This window comes from Cricetulus griseus, chromosome 2, assembly GCF_003668045.3.
Source record: "Cricetulus griseus strain 17A/GY chromosome 2, alternate assembly CriGri-PICRH-1.0, whole genome shotgun sequence".
Taxonomy (NCBI): domain Eukaryota; kingdom Metazoa; phylum Chordata; class Mammalia; order Rodentia; family Cricetidae; genus Cricetulus; species Cricetulus griseus.
In genome coordinates this window covers 68,887,324-68,902,026 of record NC_048595.1, presented here as the reverse complement: position 1 = coordinate 68,902,026, position 14,703 = coordinate 68,887,324, and the positions used below count along the sequence as shown (strand labels likewise).

At 36.4% G+C, this 14,703-nt stretch overlaps 1 protein-coding gene across 9 annotated transcripts in view; it reads right to left on the bottom strand.

Annotated features, from left to right (window-relative positions):
* Positions 1-5,918, bottom strand: part of LOC107978713 — an 81,867-nt gene extending 75,949 nt beyond the window's left edge. For all 9 annotated transcript variants that reach the window (XR_004768222.1, XR_003482182.2, XR_004768238.1 and 6 more), the window contains exon 1: positions 5,771-5,918. The gene's annotated coding sequence lies outside the window, so the exon portion shown is untranslated. The remainder of the gene's footprint in view (positions 1-5,770) is intronic.
* Between the last annotated feature and the right edge of the window lie 8,785 nt (positions 5,919-14,703).

Below are 14,703 nucleotides of genomic sequence, written 5' to 3'. Positions count from 1 at the left end.
GTTTTAGGCTCATAGTTTAGGTTTGATGAACACAATGCAATTATAAATTTTGAGAGTATTTAATAGAGCACATTTTAGAAATGTAATTACTTTTTAGAAGGGAGTCATCAATTATTTCCCTTTTGGGGTAGACCATAATATACCACTTTCCTTATTTCATACAAAACTTAACCACTCACATCTTCAATGTTACTGCTTATTGGGATTGCATGTCTATAATTTTGAAAACAAAATTTGATATATTTGACAAACATACATTCATAGATAATAAAAGTATCATATTTACCCCCAGTACATTAACGGTTTTGTTGGAAAACAAATTCATGACAATCAAATAGAAGGATTTTAATATATAATATATATATACATATATATATTATATATTAATGCATACATATACATATATATTGTACAGAAGTATGTTGATTAACAAATTTCTTTAATGATAAGGATATAAACATATGGGCATTTTGGAAAAATAGGCTTTTTTATGATAAGATAGTAAGATAGGATAGCTGTAATTTCTTGTGGAAAACATAAAGATAAAATTAGACTCCCTAAGAATACCATTAGAACCATAAATTATGTAAAAAATGTAAAAAATGAGACTTAGAAATGATAAATGTGTTATATTATCATTTCTAAGGTGAAAATTCACTGCACACCTCTACTCAAATCAATAGAGTACTCTTAAGTTATATGCTTTTAATAACATTTACCAAACTGACTTAAAAACAAAAAATATGTCTAGTTTTTTTATTAGAAATGTTTAGTTTTATTAAAGGTGTTTTAAAAAGACATTTATTAAAGATGTTTATATTGTCTGAGATTTATCCTAATGCTACATAGAAACTAACTTTTACATTGTTCACTCTTTAAAATTTTTATAACTGATTTTCTGGATATTCAATACCTAGAAATGGAGCCTATGTCAATAAGGACAGAGGGACAGAAAGATGGTTGATATTTTTGAACCTTCACTATTAGCTCAACTGGGTTCTGGGAAACTACAAGGAAACTCTTCTCTCCAAACATCTTGCACTCTGGTGAGTCAGCACCTGTCCTCTTGCTCTGAGAGAGTTTGAACTGTATCCAACATGTATTTTGTAATGAGAAGAGTCAGCAAAGTCGGAAATGTCTGAAATGATTCTAAAAATGGTGCATGGTCAGCAAGATTCTAACTCATGCAAAGAGATGTCATATCTGATAAAAGGCTGAAGGAGACATGATTTCCTTGAAAGGTCCAAGCAAACCCTAAAGGCTGATTCCTCAACTGGCCTTGACTGTAGAATAGAAAGGAGGTCACTTTCGCCCATCTTATATCTTAAAATCTTGATAGGAAAGTATCACCCAAGACTAAACTGATCAGTTTGCTCTTTTCCACAATACAACACTTTCACTCTCCAAATATTTTGCTTATGTCCCTATGAAACATTGCTAGGACCAATTTTTTCTCATTAGCTTTCTTCTTGATAAGAAGCAACTGCCCAGAGCTGGAGAGGTAGGCCTGTTGTTAAGAGCACTGACTGCTCCTGCAGAAGACCTGATGTTTAGTCCCAGGCAGCACATGGGAATTTCACAACTGTCTGTAACTTCAGTTCCATGGGATCCAAGTCCCATTTCTCTCCTCCATGGGGACTATATGCAGATTATGCAGAGATATACATACAGGCAAAAAAAAAAAACAAAAACAGTACACATAAAGTAAAAATAAGCATATCTTAAAGAAATAAAGGGAGGGAGGAAGGAAGAAATGAAAGAAGGGATAAAGGAAGGGAGGGAAGGAGAAAGAAAGGGAGGGAGAAAAGAAGGAAAGAAAGAAAAGAAAGGGAGGGAGGGAGGGAAGGAGGGAGTAAGAGGAAGGAACTGCTGCCCAGATATAGGTTATTATTATTTCAGCTCAATTTCAACACTTCAGTAACACCTAAAGCCAAGGGAAATACCCACCATTGCTCTAATATGGTGACTAAATGGTGACTACACCTCTTCCCTTTCTTCCTTTTGGAACATACTGTGATTCCAGCCTTTCCATCAGCTGTCAAAGTGCCTAAGAATTCTGCGCTCTGCCCTCTCCAGTTAATACTTGGAGGCCAATGCAAAACAAACAAACAAACAAAAACAAACAAAACAAAACACACACAAAAAAAAAAAACCTAGCAGGAGCCCAACAAGGTAGACACAAATAACTGCTTTTCTGAGTCTGCTGGGGGGGGGGGTTGTTCTAACTTCTCTTGTTCTCTGCCTAGGTCTTGTAATGTTTTTTTTGCATAAAATCATCTTTGCTCCTTAAGTCTGGAATTGTTTTTGCTACTGAAAGGCTACAATTTCACATCTCTCTCATCCTTCTACTGCTTTGGTTCTCGCTTCCTCACAAGTCTATCTAGGAACCACTCAGGAATTTTCTTTCTTCACAACACTTGACTGTTTCACAAATGGAACTAGAAAGCACAGTGGGGGTTCCTAAGTACCACTGGAAGAGTGACCAGAATCACACACTGAATGGCCCCACTTACCAAGAAATGGTATTACTGGTCATCAAGAAGATTTCCTATGAACAGTTAGTGTTATTTCTTCAGAGGAGGGAATTAAGGAAAACAAATAAAATAATCTGGTCAGAGTTTAGGGAAGGAGTCCCCATAAAAACAGTTCTGAGTCTTGTTCTTGACCAGATGCAGGCACTGTCTTTGCTTGGCTAGAAGTGCCAGACAGGATTTCTGGCTCCTGCTTTAATTTCTAGTTATTTTTTTTTCTTGTGTTGGAAAACTCCTGATCATCACAATGCTCATCTTCAGAAAAATTTTAGGGCCTCAATCATTCAAGGGTGCTTTGAAGTAGGTAGATAGGGATTAATGATTTTGGGGAACCACTGATAGTACATTGTACCTGTTTTTCACTGGTAACACTAGAAAGAGAAATATTAAAACTGCCCTCCCTTAGAATCTAAATCATCATATGAAAAATTGGGTGTTTCAGGGCTTTGTTCAAGTCTGTTTAGGAAAAGCTACCTCCTTGTGGTAAAATAATGGAATTGCAGTTATACTGTTGCCACTGGTTCAAACATGACTTCTACTCCAAGGATAAGATTAGTGACTACCCTAATTATCAGAGACTCTACATACAGTAAGTGATGGAAACAGATGCATTGACCCACAGCCAAGCACTGGGCTGAGCTCTTGGAGTTCAGCTGAAGAGATGGAGGAGAGATCATATGAACAAGAGGAGCCAAAGAGCATGATGGGGAAAACCACAGAGACAGCTGACCTGAACTAGTGGGAGCTCATGTACTATGGGCTGACAGCTGGGGAACCTGTATGAGACTGAAATTGACCCTCTGAATGTGGGTAATATTTATGTGGCCTGATCTGTTGGGGTTAGCTGACAGTTGTACCCTGACCTATTTAAGGTGCATGAACTGGCTTTTCTGAGCCTTTATCCGAGGTGGGATAATTTTCTCAGCCTTAATACAGGGAGGAGGGGCCTTGTCCTGCCTCAATTTGGTATGCCAGACTTTTTGACTTCCCATTGAAGGCCTTATCTCTTTTGAGGAGTGGATGGGGGATGGGAAGGGGGTAGGTGAGGAAGCTGGAGAAATGAGGGGGCACTGGTGTTGGTATGTAAATGAAAAACAATTTTTTAAATACAAAAAGTCACATATTCCTCTACTTGCTTAAGAGTTAATGAAGCTGGCACTGCCAATCCAATAGACAGGAACTATCCATAAAAAAGTGGATTCTCTTAAAGGCACAGTATGTACTTATCCCTCCCAGAAGCCTCTACTATGAAGCAGTTGTTTACAGAGCTCTCAGCATGCATCATGGTTAAGTCTGCCCACTTTGTTTCCTAATTCATATAACATAGCTTTTCCTATTCTTTCTCGCTTTCTCTTTTCCATTTATGTATGCTTGCCTTGGCACTGTGGACCCTGCCCATCTATAGCTGAAGCTTTCCAGCTCTGTTATACCATGCAGCTGCTGGTTGCCCCTCATTGCCAAATCTTCTACAACCTTTCTTTCCGTAAGTTGATGAAATGTGCAGTGTGCCTGCTTTGTTGTTTTTCTCTCAAATCTAATAAAATGGTTCTTGAGCTTCCTTCTCATTTTTGTTCCTAATTCTTTTATTAACAAGACTAAAAACCCATAAAAGATTGCTCTGAATTTCCTGGTGATGGACATTCTGATAGTATGTCAATTGAAAAGTACTTTCACACTGAACTGTTAAACACCCTAGGAAGAATCACTATGTCAATCCTTTTCAGGATCTGAATTAATAAGTACAATTTTATTCTTTTTGTCAGCCTGATCATTTCATGGGTTGTCATGCTAATTACCCTAAGTAGGTTATATTTTGCCCCCTGATGGTTTTACTTCTTAAAATCACAATGGCAGTGTCTGTTTCCTAAACTTATTTATACTTAAAACAATGATCTGAAAATGATCAAGCAAGTTAAAGCCCTAAGAACTCAGCAATTCTAGACAAGAAAAAAAAAAACCAGCACAAAACTACATTTAAATGTATTTTAAGAACAAAAAGCTTATTGATAAAAATAGGTAAATACACACTATAAAGAACAGTACATAGAAAATAGGAGATTGTTATAACATAAAATAAAACAGACTCATATTATCTATTGAAAAAATAAACTAATACATTAATTCTGTATTATAGTCACCATGGCCTTTTAAGTTAGGTATCACAACTAAAAGAACATAATAAAATTTTAAAAAATTAAATGAATTTGTGAATCCCCATTCAATATTTTAAGAATCTTTTCAGGTGTTGTAATATGGTATTTGAATTGCTGAACTAAACCATAGGTCATGTTTAAAAATCTATTTCTAAGCTTTTTGAATCACAGAAACTTTGGAAACACAGATAACAGTTGTTGGCTCTTTTGTTCCCATAATAATATATATTCATACACTTTAACATACACCCAAACACAGAAGTGTATATCCTAATAGATACTCACATACTCTCTTACACACACACACACACATACACACAAATACACACACAAATACACACACAAATACACACACAAATACACACACACACACACACACACACACACACACACACACGATTTTGCATAAAACCCACAGATAAATGCAAACTGTTAAAGCCCATAATAAGAGCACTGGCTTCAAGGGTATCACTTGAGGTCCAGACAAAAGAAACTGGTCTCTCTTCAGTGAGTACTGATTATACTACTGTGACTTCATAGCATTTAAAAACTTCTCTTTTTTTGTGAAAATTCTTCATGGCTAAAATTTAATATTCTTTCCTCTGCTCACATTCTGAAGGCAAATGACAATCAATTGTTTGTGTTCTATATGATCAGAGTAATGCACTCTCCCAGTCTGTTTTCCCATATGTTAAACCAATAAGATAATAAATCATAGCATCATATATTTAAGAAATTACATTGACATTGAAAACAGCCCATAAATTGTAGCAGTTACTTTCCCAATATATGCTATACCAAATAGTTCCCTATGTATATAATTCTAAAAAGTTTCAAATTCAGTATTTTCATTTCCAGGAAATATTTTAAAGGTGCAAAAGAGTTTAGGAAGTGGTTTCCTGGACCAATGCCTTCAAGGGTACTTCCCATGTTCTCTTTTAAGAAGTTCAGTATGGGTGGATCTATGCTGAGGTCTTTGATCCATTTGGACTTAAGTTTTATGCTTGGTAATAAATATGGATTTATCTGCAATCTTTTACATGTCAGCGTCCAGTTATGCCAGCACCATTTGTTAAAGATGCTTACTTTTTTTCCGTTATATATTTCAGGTTCTTTGTCAAAAATCAGGTCTTCATAAATCTTTCTGCCAAAAGCCGCTGAGCCCCACCGCCACGTGTAAGCTTTATGGCAGCCGCCTGCCCAAGTTAGGCCCAAATGAATACACAGAGAGACTTGTATTAGTTACAATGCTGCTTGGCCAATGACTAGGATTCTCATCTGTTAGCTCAGTATCAATCATCATACATCTATATATTTTATAAGACTTATCTTATCGGACGCCTTATTGGCGTCCCTCCTAGCTGGTGGATCACATCTTGCCGCTGGAGCAGGAGCCGAGGGGAAAGAGAGCAACACTTCCTTTTTCCTCTTCTTAAATATGAGTCTCCTTGCTATGTCACTTCCTGTCTGGAACACCACTTCTCTACTACATTTCCCAGAATCCTCTTTGACTCCTAGTCCAGCCTAACCTGCTGTCTCATTGGCCAAGCAAGTACTTTATTTATAAACATACACAGAAGTATTTCCCCCATCAGTCTTCAATTAGATTCCATTGGTCCATCAGTCTGTCTTTGTGCCAATACTATTTTTATTACTATATAGCTCTATAGTAATGAAGTTAGGGATGGTGATGCCTTCTGAAGTTCCTTTATTGTACAAGGTTGTTTTGGCTATCCTAGGTATTTTGTTTTGATGGGGTTTGCTTTGAATCTGGAAATTATTTTTGGTAAGATTGCCATTTTTACTATGCTGATCCTACCTATCCAAGAGCATGGGAGATATTTCCATTTTCTGATATCTTCTTTAATTTCTTTATTTAAAGACTTGAAGTTGTTACTATAAAAGTCTTTTACTTGTTTTGTTAGCTACACCAAGATATTTTATGCTATTTGTGGCTATTGTGAATGGCAATGTTTCTCTGATTTCTTTCTCTGCCCCTTTATCATCTATATGTAGGAGGGCTACTGATTGTATTGAGTTAATCTTGTATCCTGCCACACTACTGGAGGTATTTATCATCTGTAGGAGTCTCCTTGTAGTTTTTTGGGTCATTTATGCAAACTATCATATCATTTGCAGATAGTGAAAGTTTGACTTGTTCCTTTCCAACTTGGATCCCATTGATTTGCTTTTGTTGTCTTATTTCTCTGGCTAGAACTTCAAGTTCAATATTGAATAGATATTGAGAGAGTGGACACCCTTGTCTTATTCCTGATTTTAGAGAAATTGAATTCACAACTAAGCAGTGAACTGAACTTCCAGAATCCAGGTGTAGAGAAGGAGGAGTGATGAGCAAAGGGGTCAAAGTCATGTTGGGGAAAAAACAGAAACAGCTACCCTGAGCAAATGAGAGCTCAGAAACTCCAAACTGACAGCTGAGAAACCTGCTCTAAGACCAAATTAGGCCCCGTGAATGTGGATGTAAGTTGGGGGGCCTCTTTAGTCTATGGACAGTGGAACCAGTATTTATTCCTAGTGTATGAACTGGATTTTTGGAGCCAATTCCCTATGGAGGGATACTCTCTTAGCCTAGATACAGGGAGATGTGCCTAGATCCTGCCCCAAATGATACGAGAGACATCTATAATTCCCTCATGGGATGCCTCACCCTCTCTGGGGAGCAGATTGTGGGTTGGATTGGGAGATAGTGGGAAGGATAGGAGGACAGGAGGGAAAGGGAACTGTGCTTGCTATGTCTAATAAAATTGTTTTAATTTAAATACAAAAATAATTTTAAAAAGTGCAAAAGAGTTTAAGATTTCTCCAAAACCAAAATAAAACATTTATGCGAAGTATCACTGCCTCCTACAACTAAAGCTAGGTTTGGATAAAAATGTTTTGCATGCAGATCTATACAGATATTGCTGGAACTTCCATATGTAAAAAGTGTCTGTTAATCAAATATAAATGGAGAAGGCTCTTGAAAGTAAAGTTGAAGGAATAAGTTGTTGAGTCACAACAGTATTTGCTTGTCATTATCTGACAGATCACAGTGATAAGTCAATTTTTGACTACTAAATGCATATTACTTTCATTTTTTTCCTGTTTCTGGATAGTTTTTGTATTGGTTACTTGAATTAGTTACTTGTCAATTGCTGTAACAAAACTCCATTACTTAGGAAACTTGTGGCAGGAAGGGTTTGTTTGGGTTTAATATGCCAGGGGAGTAAGAATCCATCACCATCACAGGTAGATGTGGGCAGTAGGGAGGCCTGGTACCAAGTGTGGCAAGCTTTGACCTCACATTTGAAATATAAGCAGGATTCCCAGAGTGCTACTGGACTCTGCTTGTTTTTACCCTTTCAAAGCTTACTTCCAGTGACATTAACTCTGGTTATTACCAATTTCTCTTTCCCATCCCTCTCTCTGTGTGTCTTGTACTTTTCTACCATTTTCCTTTCTTTTTCCTTCAATTCTCCCAAGGCCACATAGCACTTTTAAGTTAATCCAGCACTTTAAGATAACAGTAAGAACTTGAAACTGACATGGGCAAAGTGAAACAACATGCCCTCTGGACTGAAATCCACAGAGATCATAAACCCAGCTAGCTGAAACCTGCCTCATCAATATCCTAGCTTGATTTTCATTTTTTTCCAAGGCCCAAATTTATGAAGCTTTGTTTCACAGTTCTGTTAAGGAATTTAAATGACAAGCAAATATACTTATTCAGTGAGGGGATTGTTAAGGAAAAAGATGGCACTCAAGACAAGAATAGCTATAGCACACTAAAGTTGCTAGGCATTAAAAGCAAGCCTCTATTTCAAACCATCTGTTTTTTGCATTCTCACTTCCCTAAGAAGTGCATATTTGACCTAGCTTTTACAGATGAGTGACCACTGTTTTAAGGCTTTTATGGGCCTGAGCCAAGATCACAAATCCTGCAAGTAGCAAAGTGAATTTTGATTTCTCTTTTGCTGAGATTCCCTGTCCTAGTATTACATTACGGCACAACAGGGCTTTTACAGGGATCAGAGTTCACATTGTTTTTATACATACTAAGTGAAAGTGAATAAAACAGCACTTGAGTAAAGCATGGCATTGTAAAGAATAACATAAAAATTTAAAGTCATCTTCATACTGTAAAATAATTATGTATGGAAATATCAATGAAACTGCTCTAATTAGTCTCTATGAATGGACTAACAATGCGCATATTTTCTCTGCATTTAGATAAACATTGAATCTCTCACTTACTTCTATAGTCTGTAAATGGACATTTGAACCTACTTGAAATGATTAAAAGGGGTGAAAAGAAATGGAACCAAAATGAATGTACTTTTGAAATAACACACTATAAGAAAATATATACAGACAAATTGTGACTAAATTCAAAATACCTAGAAAGAGGACAGTAGCATATTATTAATATTATAGACACATATGTATACTTAATACTGGTTCTCAGTTGACACTGACTCTTGGAGATCCCAAGAAACACTGTGAGCTTCTAGTTAAAGTAGGTACTTATGGAGGTCAGTGGACTAATTGAGTTTTTCTGGTCTAACTCACAGTGGGTTCAGTGTTTTGTTGAACTCACGCTATAATTATTTTTCCAGTTCCAGAATGTATGGTTGAGGCAGAAATTGTCAGAATTCCCATAGTAGTTTGCTAATCTATAGAATAGGAGATATTATGGTTAGATAGGCCAAGTGGAAGCCTCTACAAGAAAAAATAGTAAACAAAAACCATTATCATATTTCTTGAGGAATTTCAGTTATGACCTATGACTTACAAGATGTGGGGTTGGTGGACTGTACTATATCATGTTCTACTAATTGTATTTGGCCTCTGTTGCCTCTGTTTCCAAGATGTGTACTATTGCTATGAAGGCTTGACAATATGAGTTTTTTGAGAAAAAAAGATGATTTGGAGGCTGTGAATTAGCAAATCTGTTGAATGATGTAATTTGTCCTAAATGGGCCATCTTATTAGGCTCAGAAGACAATAGGGAGTAGAGTGATGTACACTGTGAAAGTGCAGATCAAGAGATTTGAGAAAGCAACAATATTAGCAATTGTGATACCGACATTTCTTATGATGTTTGGCAATTAATGTGCTTGCTTGTTTTTCTTGCCCTAAGAATCTGTTTGAACTGTATTTGAAGAGATTTGGTCTAATTTCTTTGGCAGAAGGGATTTCATGACAACCTAATATTGATTTTTGTCTTGTGATTATTTGTGAGCATTATTATTCAGGTCTACAGTTAAAAAAGAGCATGTAGGGCAAAAAGCAATATAAAATTTGCTGTATGATAAAGAACAGAGCACCAGAGAATTTAATATTGGAGCCATGGTTTGTGCTGAAATATACAAGTAGAAATGGAACAAAGGGAGTGGTTCCTTCAAGACAATATCCCACTCAGCTAATACTATTATTTGTAGTGAAAAAAAAAATAAAACAAAACAGAATCCTAAAGAGCAAAATTTCAAAGTTTATGCAAATGAAATTCAAGGAGGGTCCATGTGTTATCCCAAGAAAGTAGCAGAACTGACACCATTAGTCAAGTAATTTTGACTCTGAGTCATGAAGGACACAGGAGGAAAGGGTTGTGGAATCTTCCTCATTAGTTAAAAGAGAATGATTGAAGTTAGGACGGACTGTGGCAACAGGCTCCTGCACAGAGGCCCTAGGTGGCCATTGTATGATAACTGAAAATGAAACCTGGATTGTGTTGAAAACCCCTGAATATTTGATGAAACAGAGCTGGAGCGGGGGTGGGGGGGTCTGCCAGAGAGAAATATGTACAGGAATGGACCCAGCCCATGGGGAAAAGTGTGCTGCAGTTGAGAAAAGCTTGAAGGGGAAAACCGTGTAAGTCCATAGACATCAGATGTAAAGGTCCAGGATTTATTGTTGCCCTGCTGAGCTTTGGTCTTGCTGTGGTCCAGGATTTCCTCACAATGCCCGGATATTCTGTGCCATTGTATGGTGGAAGTAGCTAATTTTTATTTTGACTTTACAGGGGGCTACAATTAAGAAATGGCCTTGAATCTCTCTGAAAATACTTTGAACTTTTAAACTGTGGTGAGATTCTGAAAGACCATAAGGACTTTTGAAGCCAGACTAAATAAATATACTACATGACTTCATATCAGTGGGGGCCAGGGTTTGGGATGTGGTAGGTTGATTATAGGCTCATATATTGAATTCTTTGTCCCCAGCTGGTGTAACTGTTTGTGAAGTATTAGGGGATTTGACCTGCTTGGACAAGGTGTGTCACTGGGAGCCCTAACTGGGGGTTCAAAGGTCCATGCGATTCTTCCATAGTTTTGTCCTTGCCTTGACTGTGTGGATTAAGTATAAACGTTCTGCTCCTTCTCCAGAACCATGCCTGTCTGACTGCTGTCATGATGGTGATAGACTTTAATGCTCTGGTACCATGAGCTTCCAAATCAAATGCTTTTCTTTATAAACTGCCTTGGTAATAGTGTTTTTTTTTTCCATAGGAGAAAATTAAGTAAGACACACCCTGAAGATATTTTATATCATTTTGTGTCAATACCATGATTTAGTCCTGTATGTAAAACTAAACACATCCATATCATTCATGTGCAAATTTGATTTCAAGTTTTAATAAATTGTAAACATATATGCATGACAAAGAATTATTTAAATGAAATGAATTTATTCTTCATCATCGCTATATTTGAACTGAATACTAATTTTATATATCTGTATGCCCAGGGTTGCTAATTTACATAGCAAAATGGGCTTGTTAGTGGAAAAGTTGAAAAAGACTTTGTCAAAATTAGTTGACTTTAGTTCTTTGATGAATGAAATGAAAGATTTCTGGAGTGATTTGCCTACATGACCCTATGAAGCAACACAACGGTTATCTTATGACACTTAACTAAACAAGGTTAAAAGTGCATGACTTAGTTGTATTACTCATCCCCTGTAAAACTGCTTTATTCATTGTTTCCTGTCCTGAGATATGGTAGTCCATCAAATAAATAAAAACCATGTTTCCATGGTTTTTCTTCTATAGTTATTGGCTATTTCATGAATCCTTTTTAACTGTTTGCTGCTACTGCTTTCTTGTAAAATGATTTCAATGACAGCTAACAGTGAAAGTTGTTCATTCTCATGACCTTTTATATGCTTGTTGTACAAAAGACTACTTGTTTGTCCTTTGTGTCTAAACATCATAAAGGTATATTTGAATACTATAGTTAAAGGATATTTTGTATTCTTCAAAGGCAATACTCTCTTTTGATCCTCACAAAAGAAAAAAAAGGAATATGGCCCCTAGACCTATTAATGTATTGATTTTTGTACATTCAATAAAGAAAATCAAGTGTGACCTAAGCAGCAAAAGTGCAGCCCACTTTGGTTCATGTTTCCTTCCTGCATGACTCATGCCCCATGGATGGGGATGGGAAACAGCATTGGAGATGTGCCAACTTATTATTCTCTGTGGAGTCTCAGGAAAAAGGACGAGTGTAAAAATACTAGCTGATAAAGGGCATTCTAGTTTTTCTTCAACTTTACAGTGTAGAGCAGTGGTTAAGTGCTTAAGTGCCTATTATGGGTATGCATTCTTATTGTGTTTTTAAATAGGTGTGGAGGTAAATACATTTTTAGTGATTCAGTGTATCCACCGGAAGAGCTAATCTGCTCTTGGGATGCATATGTGCTATAACTGCAGAAGTCAAGTAATACATGGATGGTTTTAAACTGTTCCTTGTGTAGGGTGAATGGATAATACATATATCTACACTTTAATAAATATTTTCATATATTTCACACCAATGTAAACTATCTTTACTCTTATTAATGGAAAGCTATTTTTAGCCTAGCTTGGACACTATTTCTAACCCCTGAAGAACTACCTCTTCACTGGCAATTAAATTGTGCAGAGGATTTCTTCTCTTTGTTTTCTGCAATATCCTCCTCAGGGCAAGATTAGTGCCTGAGCCAACTTGTGTTGTCTGTAAGTGTTTGTTGAAACAATGAGTTATTGGCCAATTTTCAGTTTCTCCATACCACCAGTACCATCCACAATACTCTATAGTACACAAAATGTTTCTTTTCAGCATCCAGCATGGAGATACTCCACTACACGGTAGCAGTAAATCATAGCTTTCACTTTCTCTTTAGGCTAGTTCCTCCTGTTTACAATGCTCAAATGGATTTCTAGAAATTTTCACAAAAATCTCTTTTGTATACTCCAATATTTTGCAATTTAGACCATCTTTTGTAAAATCACTTAATCCATTTGTGCTAAGCCTTCCCTTTGATTCCATATAAGGAGAATGTAAAAATAATAACAACATTCAATATCTATGCAATGTGCACTGTGTCCTGGAATTTTTATTTCTGAAACGATTAATGTCACCACCTTTTCTCACTTGCACAATTAGCATACCTCATTGGTTTTGGGGGCCCTGATTTTGCACCTGATCTACAAAGCAAATATATGAAATGTTTATACCTTAAACATTTCAAAAGTAAATCCAGCTAAAAAATTATTCTATCACATAAATATTTTGAAAATTACATCAAAATGAGAAAAAGCTATAACATTTACTTTGGAAAAGACATTTAGGTAACATTCACTGGAACAGTTAAATTCCACTGCAGCTGTGAAGATGGAGGAGGAAAGATGGAAGTGGGGAAAGGTGAAAATAAATGCATCAGCCAGAATGAGTCACATGGGGAGTTCAGAAAGTTAAACAAGACAAGAAAAGGAGCAAAGACCTGAAATAACACAACTTGAATGAAGTAAAGAATCCTTACCTGTGAGAACCATTTTTTGTTGATCTCTACATCCTGTTACTACTGGCCCTGACTTTGCCATTTTGTTACATACTGGACCTACCCATCAGATACCATTTTCACCTCTTTCAATGTTGGGTACTCATCACTTATCTCCCCTACTCCAGAGCTCTCCCTAACACTTCTAAATATTAACTGGTTCTCTGGGAGCATTCATTGCATTATCAATTAGATGAATCAGCTTCATGGAAAGACAATTAATTCAGAAACATTAAAACCAGATAAATGAGAAAAGATTTTCAGAATCAGAGATGCAACAAAAATAGGGAAGTAAAAAAATAGCAGAAATTAGCTATCTTAATTTTAAAGCCAGGCTATTAGCATGATTATAACTGGTTACTTATGGAAGCATTTAGAAAGATGTACACATGCAGGGATTGATACAAAGGCATGTAATTCTTAGTTCTGTAGTTTGAGAGAGACTGAGAGAAATGACCTCTCTTCCCTACACATGCACACCTATGATTCATATCTAGGTTATGAATAATATCTCAGTATAAAGAGCCAGGACTCCTTGGAGCAATAGCTGATTCTAAGAATGAGGAAGAACATATTAATTTTGTGACATAGAAAGGAAGACCAAAAGCAAAATAAAATTGAAACATAAGACTAAATAACATCCAAGAGCCCATGAGCCTGTGAGAAGAGGCCCCATGCCACAGCAGGAACACTGAGGCAGTAAAACAAAGTACTCTTGGATATAATGGAAAGTGAAATCTACATGAAGGCAACCACATGACTTATCAAATTAATAAGGGCCAGGGAAATAAATCTTCTATACTGAATTTCATAGAAATTATTTGGATTTCTGCCTGAAGAAATGGAAACAATTCCTTACTCCTCAAATAAGACATATTCACATCATCATTTTTGAATAAAAAAATACACAAAGAAATGATGAGAGAATAAGAGTAAAGTGAAGAAATTGACATCACTACTACCAGGTTTTATCAAGGTCAACCAGAGCAGAAAAGGGTCTCTCCTTCCTAAACCATTCTCATGGGATGTACATTTGAAATGTGGAGAAAATAACAAGTTATTTCTGTGATTTTCCTTGGCACCCATTTAGCACCAGATTTTTCATGAAAGAACACCAGATAAGCCTCAATAAATGGTCCTTCTACTACATACCATACAAGTACTATTCAGAATTCTCAGGGAAGCCGGGCATTGGTGGCACC